General features: G+C 39.5%; 1 pseudogene; it reads left to right on the top strand.

Moving 5' to 3' along the window:
• The first annotated feature begins 6766 nt into the window (after positions 1–6766).
• LOC141639261 (zinc finger CCCH domain-containing protein 18-like) lies at positions 6767–7891 on the top strand (annotated as a pseudogene).
• Positions 7892–8108: the final 217 nt, after the last annotated feature.

Here is an 8108-nt window from a genome sequence, read left to right as displayed (position 1 = left end):
ATGGGTCAGTCCCGGTTCCGAAGTATGACCCTATGTCGATTAATGGTTCATATCTGAGACGGTCTGAGGAAGGGTCAAGTTACAACAAAGTAGTGGATTTTCACCTAAGTCCACCGATGCCGTATATAGAGACCTAGAGGAGAGGGCAAAGCTACTTATGACAGCTCCTTATCCAGAAAGACTAGTGCCGTCCAAAGATGAGGTAACATTCGATAAATTTAAAGATGTCGTGCGTAGTCTTAACGTGCAAATTCCTTTCTTAGAGCTAGTTAATCAAATACCTGCATATACGAAGTTCATGAAACAGTTGCTAGCTAAGAAGAGGTCTTTGAATGTTGTGGAGTCAGTGCATTTAACTGAAGAGTCTAGTTCGTACTTAACTCACACTTGCTACTCATAAACCGTCCGACCCAGTAGTTTCTCTGTCCCCCTAAATATTGGTACCTTCTCAATCGAGAAGGCATTATGTGATTTAGGGGCTAGTGTCAGTGTTATGCCTTTGAGTCTGGCTAAGAAGTTGAAATTAACTAGATTCACTGTTACTGACATGACTGTGCAAATGGCTGACCGTTCTGCAGTTCAGCCAGTAGGGGTCTTAGAGAATGTGCCTGTTCAAATTGAAAAGTTCTTTTTTCCTGTTGACTTTGTTGTTTTGGATATTCCTGAAGATGTCAACACCCCAATTATTTTGGGAAGACCGTTTTTGCACACTGCTGGTGCAATAATTGATGTAGGGGAAAGAACTTTGAGATTTAAGGTAGGGAAGCACTCTATTATGTTTGCCCAGTCCCCTAGGAAGAAAGACCCCATGTGGCCCATGACCTGTAATATGATTTCTGAAAAGAAATCTTATTTTGTGCTTTCTAACACTCCTACTCCCTTGCCTGTACCTATTCCTCTTATGACACCTCCGCCCCAGATTGGGAGCAAATTGGAGGAAGATTCTTCTGTTTTGGATATTGCAGGAAATGGTTTGGGGAAGGATGAGCTGCCAGTTACTCCAGTTGAGCCCATTGTTCAGAGAGGCGGTTTGGGATGTCTGAGCTATGCAACTGACGAGGAGCCGGATGAGGAGCCCAAGAAGAAGGAGCCAGTCAAAATTTCGGAGTCAGATCTTGAGTGTGAGAAGCTAGAAGATGATGGCCATGCTTGGGAAGATGCTAGAGATGACCCATTGAGTATTCCAGTCGGAGTAGAGTGGAGTCCAGCTTCTGAGATGAGCACTGCGGAAGCTACTTCATGTAGGCAGAAGCCTTGGTCGGAGATTTTTCGCAGTTTCCATTGATCTATTTTATTGCTTTTAGACCTTTTATCGTTTTTCGTGTGCGCGAAACTTCGCTTAGTTTGGTTTGTTTAGGATTTTCTATAAACTTTAGATCACTTTGGGTTTTGCGCAATTTTGGGCGCGGTATTTTGTGCGTTTGCAGGTTTATAGACCATATTAGCTCAAGTTCTCGAGCTAATTCGAAGAAATCAGAAAGTTACAGTGAGTTTTCCAGTCGATCGACTGCCTACCCTGGTCGATCGACTGAGGTGCGACTTCCAGGAGCTTCTGTTCCTGTTCATTCCGGTCGATCGACTGCCTGCTATGGTCGATCGACCGTTGTCATTCTTTGACTGCTCACACGACCTTTCCCCTGCTGTGTTTGGTCGATTTGCGGAATTGAGGGAGTTTTCTACTCCACTTTATCTTCCGTCATATTACTTATTTCTTCTATTTTTCTTCTATTGTGCACATAATTACCGCTTCATTATTGTTTTCTCGGTTTTATGCGTGGTATTTGTTTGTCTTTCAGGTACTAATTGGTAGCACTGCTGGCTACTGAAACCTCCTAGCTCACGCTGGTTTGGGGAGGTTTCCTTCTGCTGCGCTTAAAGTCTTGTGAGTTCCCACGTTCCACTTCATGTCATATTTACTTATTTTCTCGCAAATTCCCGTTTCCTTGTTTATTTCATTACATGATTTTGCACAATGGGGACATTGTGCGATTTGGTTTGGGGAAGGGTTTTGCGTCGCATTTCATTTGCTTGCATTCACGTTTACATTTTGTCTTGCATTGTTGTTCATTTCACATTTATATATACAAAATTCCAAAAAAAAAAAAATTGAAAAATTTCAAAAAATTCAAAAAAATGCATGTTTATTTTAGCATATAGGTCGAGTCGGAACGGTAGTATTTCTATGATGACATTGCATTTTCAGCTGTTTATGCCTAAGCCTTGCTTAATTGACATATTATTAGTAGAATCAAATATGCATAATCTACGAGTTTTCGTTAAATTTCTTGCTGAACTTGAGACTTGACTTAGATTTTTGGCAAGCTACATCATATTCTGAGGATTAGAGCTTATAGCTAGTGACATTCATGACCAGTTTATCTAGGATTGTGAGTAGTTACTCCTTATGAGACATGTTACATCAATTTGCATAAATATGAACTTAATCTGCTTAATACCTGTATGCATTCGGTTTGTGGTTTGTTGACACATGTGGTAGAGGTTTCCCTTTATTCATTTTACCCATGAACCTCTCATATCCAAATTTAGCCTTTTGTCCCTTAACTACATCCTATATTTAGCCTGCCTTTGTCAAGCTAGTAGTCTTAGTTTTTGGGAATTTGTTTATTGCGGTTTGGTTATATGCTCTCCTTGAGATGATGTTGGAAAACGAATGAAGGAGGAAAAAGAATTGAAAAATGAAATAAAGAAAAAAGAAAAGAAAAAAAAAGAAGAAAAAATGATTCGAAAAAGAAAAAAAAAGTGTCTTTGTCTTTTTGAAGAGGGTGGTCGATCGATCGCTTCCTTTGGTCGATCGATCGCAGCCCGAGAAAAGAAAGGAAAAATCACATGTTTCAATTATTATGATTTGGTGATTTTCACTCCCATGTTATCATCTATATTCTTTGGGGAGTTGACTTTTATGGAAGTTGCGAGATTTGTGCTTGATAATTAGCACCGGGTTTGATTGTTGATTTTGAGCAAGAAGTTGGATGTTGTCATATGGTTCCGTTTTGGTACTAGCTTGATCACCTGTACCTCCACTTTCCCATAAATGTTTTGCCTCTTCTTACCCATAGCCTCACATATCCATATATACCTCGGCATGTGTCATGGTCATTTGTTGGTTGGAATGCATATGTACAGTCATAGAGATCACTTTCATATTAGATTGCAGGCATGTTCTTATAGGTCGTAGTTAGGTGAGAGTCTTTACAAATTTTACTTCTTTCTATCTTTTACATATATTCACCTTGTGCTTATTTGAGTGTTTTGAGCGACCCGTGAGAGTCCAATTTGATAAGTCTCTACAGTTGATGGTTCAGCGATCTTTAACGACTTCATAACTCGTTTGCATGATTCACATTGCTAATTGATTGTTAGTTATTGCATTAAATTGGTTTGGGCTTTACTTGTTGCATTTCGCTCTGAGATTGAACTCGTTCAATTAGGTTTTAGGATCGAGTCTAGTTCTTGCTTGGGGACAAGCAAGGGTTTGGTTTGGGGAAGTTTGATGCGTGTCATTTATATGATGTTTTACCCCCTATTTTACACGCATTTCAGAGCTCAATTGAGTAGTTTATGCTACTATTTCCCTTGTTTCGTGTATTTCTTCCTTTTCTTGTGATTTTGTAGGAACATGAAGATTTCAGCGGAAAATAAGCCGAATCCGTCCCTAAGTACTTAGCATTGCATTTGACATGGAGTATTGACTCGAGGAATGAGCTTGGTGCGCGTTTCAAAGCCTAAAGATAGCAAAAGCATGGGTGCGTACGAGTTTAACAAGCAAAGAAGCATTTCACGATATTGCAGCCTCATTCAGATGGCTATATCTCGAGTTCTAGAGTAGATAATCGAGTGATTCCAATTGGAGGTGAAAGCTTATCCTCCTAGCTTTCCAACGCCGTGTAAAACGCCTGATTTGACCAAGTAACGAAGAAATGGCAGCCGTTTTAAGATCGGTGCGCGCTGCAGGAATCGTCAGAATGCAATTCTGTACAGCACCTTTGGTCGATCGACTGGGTACTATGGTCGATCGACCACTCCACGGGTCTGACGCAAAATAAAAGATCGAGGATTCCAAAGCCCATTGTGATTAGGTTTAGGAATAAAGGTTACGCAGGATTATTTCTATATAATGTATCCTTAGTTTTCAGAATAAGCATTCAGTTTTGATGATCTAGTTCCAAAAATACAGTAGCTATTTTCGTAGTTTAGAATTCTCAATAAAGTTCGTACTTTGCTTTCGGATTCCTCTTGTTCCTTTGCTTCGGTAATTCTAATCTTTCAATTCCTGTATTGTTATTTCATTTCTTTAGTATTAATTCTTGCTAGATAGAATCCCAAAGGCAATTTCTCGTTTTATGTTAGTAATTTGTTTAGTTAATTTAATTATGAAATCAATTGCTTTAGTTGTTGATCTTTCTGTTATTATTATCATCGTTATGAATAGCTAAACACCCTTTGCTAAGATGTAGGGGATCTATGGCGTAGATGGCGAGAATAGGTAACCCGCATTAGGGCTTGGTCGATCGATCGGCTTAACTAGTCGATCGATCGAGCCGGTTGGTCGATCGACCGGGGTAGCTGGTCGATCGATCGACTTCAGCCTGGTTTTGCTTTGTTTGTTTCGTTAAGTGCTTTATCTTTCAATGAGACCGAGAGGAGACTTGATAGATGCTTAAACTTGACCATCCCGTAGATCGAGAGATAGGAATGGACAATAATTAACAAATTAAAACGACTAAATTGCTAAAGATCGAGAGATAACGTGATTTAGTTTGCATTAGGAATCATTAATCAAGAACGAGAGTTAGTATTAATGAGACTTAGGGATTAGTAGCATAGGCCGAGAGGTAGTTACTAATTAACATGGACCGAGAGGACTTGTTTTCCCCATCCTTCGCGACCGTATTTCGGAGTTACCTAGGATTATGTGCCATCGCAGCTATAGTGAACCGACCGTCTTAGCATTTCTTTTATCATTGTTTACCGTCCCTTGCAATCTTTATTTATTTATTTAATTTATGTCATTAGATTTAGATTCAATTCTTATCAAAACCCCCACAATTGTTACCGTTAGACTAAAATTAGAAACAACTATTATCTCCCTACCTCCCTGCGGATCAACCCTTACTACCGCTTGCTAGTAGTAGTTTGGAATTTATAAATATTATTTTTGGTACTCACTTCGATAGGTATCATAAGACATAACATCTCTGGTTACTGTGTCCCTCAACATTACAAGCAGTGCAGAAGTAATTGTTCCTATTGTAGACAACTCCATTTCTGTTGACATAATTTCTGTTGTTGTTGTTGGCATTGGCGGCGTTGTTGATGGTATTGTTGTTGTTGTAGTTGCCATTAGGTTTGAAATTGCTTGAGCTTGGTCCCCTGAACCTATTTTGACCTTGTTGATTCCCATTCCAGTTTCTTGCAGCCATAGCAGAGGCTTCCATGTTCAAAGCTGATTGAGAAGAGGCAATTTCTCTCTGCTTTTCCTCCTGGACCAAAAGGGCATATACATCATTGAGTGTTGGTATAGGATTCATCATCAAAATGTTTCCCCTGACAGTGTTGTAGGAGTCATTGAGTCCCATTAAGAACTTGATAACCCTCTGATCTTCCTCATGTTTGGTGATACCACTATAAACACCACACTTACAGCCACATTTGCACTTGGGAATGGACCAAATGTTCCTGAGTTCCTCCCAGGTTTTCTTCAGATTAGTGAAGTATGAAGAAATGGAATCCGACTCTTGGGAAGTCTGATTCAGTTTGTCCTGCACTTGATACAGCTGTGCACCATTGTATTGCTCAAATCTCTCTTGTAAGTCATCCCAGATTTCTTTGGCAGTATCACAATACAAGACACTATCACTAATTTCTTTGCTAAGAGAACCAAGTAACCATGATATGACGGTGTCATTACACATTTCCCACTCTCTAATCTTGGCTTCATCAGTAAAAGGTTTACCTACTATTCCATTAATAAACCCTATTTTGTTTTTGGCAGAAAGGGCAATGAGCATAGACCTCCTCCAAGATCCATACCCATTACCATCAAAAGGAGAAGAAACCAGGCGTTGGGTGGCAAGGTCATTGGGGTGAATAAAGAAGGGATTCATGACAGTATCATTTCTGATGGTATTGGTGGTAATACTTGAGTTGACCATGGTAGTATCAGTATTGACACCAGACATGATGAAGGGAGTGAGAAAGGTGGAAACTTTCAGGTGTCAAGCACAAGTAGAAACAACAGCAAGACGAAAAAGACTAATAACAAGCAAAAAAATGAAATCAACAACAATGAGAAAGGAAAGATGGAACCTTTATGATGAAATAATGAAGAGACAGGGGTTAGCTTGCTCTGATACCATGTAACAATTCGTTGATGAGAACCATTGTAATGAATGAAGGAATGATGCAGAAGAGAGTAAAAGATTGTAGCTTTGGTTTTGAATGTTTTGTTATATTGATTGATGTAAGAGGGTGTTGTGCTGCTTTACATGTTGCTCTATATATGTAGTACAATGAGAGGAATAGAAAACCTAGGATACAATCACATGGGCCTTGGAAAGTGGGTTGTTAACCATTTGGTGATATTGGGTCAGGTGCCTTTCTAGGAATTGTGCCAGGTTGTATGGGTGCTGTTGAAACTTGGACAACCTGGCTGATGGTGGGACCATTAGGAGACTTAGGTATATTCAACATGGTATGTTTCTTTTCTGAACTTACAGCATTTGTGAAGGATAACTGTATATGCGACATGGATTTATCGGATGCAACAAAAGTTCTACTTGATAGAATCTAGAAGTTGGAGCCTGGACTAGCAACGAAGATTATGGGATGCATTCTTTATACAAGACCATGGAGAACGAGAAATGATAAGGTTAGCTTCTGCTCCTGAAAAGTTACTTGAGAAATTAGTGTAGAAAACTAAGCTTCAATTGGCAATTCTAGCTAAGTCACCTGTTTCGACTTCCATGTCCCCTCCAATATCCATTAATCTTCCACAGTTTCTGAAAACCGTATGAGCTACATGCCGTTTTTATCCAATGGTTCTCCATCTACAATCCGGGTCTTACCTTACCGGAACCCAAGTGTGCTGACATCCGAGCAACACCAGATTCTTAACTCAGAATTTGAGTTATTCAGAGATACATCTTTGGAAGATGCAGATTCCAAAATCCCACTCAATACATGGGATTTGAAGATCAAATGGGACCCTGTCAGTGTTTTCTATGAAGGTGCGCTATGGGTAATTTGAACATGAGAAGAAATAGTCGGTCAGCCAGTCCAGCTGAATTTCCTGCTAAAATGTGCCATTATTTCAACAAGGGATTTTGCAAGCTTGGGAATTTATGTCGGTATATACATGGGTCAGTTAATTTCTCTCCGTTTTTCAGCTCTCATGAGCTTAGAGCTGATGATAATCTGTTTTCCCCTAGCTCTCTAAAAAAGCTGGAGGTGGAGATCAGTGAGCTACTGAGTTCAACGAGGTGGCCTGTCTCAATTGCTTCACTTCCTATGTTGTACTGCGAGAAGTATGACAGGATGCTTCAAGCTGAAGGGTACCTCACTGAGAGCTAGCGCCACCCTCGAGCTGGTTACAACTTGACTAAACTTCTTGCTCAATTGAAACAAAATTTGGCTTATTGATAGACCACATGGCCAACATGCTGTCATTTTAGCCGAAGATGCCTCCAAATACAATGTTGACTATCCAAGTGAAAGGAATGATCTTGGTTCAGCTGCTAGTGGATCTCGTCAGGTATACTTGACTTTTCCTGCTGAAAGTACATTCACAGAAGATAGCTCCACATTTGATCGATCTTATTTCCTAATACAATTGCATGAAAAAATAATGCCTTGTAACTTTGTAGGAACATAACTAGTTTTGGAAACATCACATATGAATAATATGATTGTCAGATTTACGACTGGAGTACAGTCATGAAATCAAAGGAAAGCTTGGATCTTATAGTCGGTAGTCAGTACAAACAATCTTCAAGCTCAACTCCTTTCTATATTTGTTTATTAATCTCTCTAGAATAACTCGATTAAACCTTGGTACAAATTTCCTTCTAAAAATTCGGTATTTTCATAGT

Source organism: Silene latifolia, unplaced genomic scaffold (assembly GCF_048544455.1).
Source record: "Silene latifolia isolate original U9 population unplaced genomic scaffold, ASM4854445v1 scaffold_317, whole genome shotgun sequence".
Taxonomy (NCBI): domain Eukaryota; kingdom Viridiplantae; phylum Streptophyta; class Magnoliopsida; order Caryophyllales; family Caryophyllaceae; genus Silene; species Silene latifolia.
The sequence above is the reverse complement of the archived record's forward strand: the minus strand, read 5'-3'. Positions and strand labels throughout refer to the sequence as shown.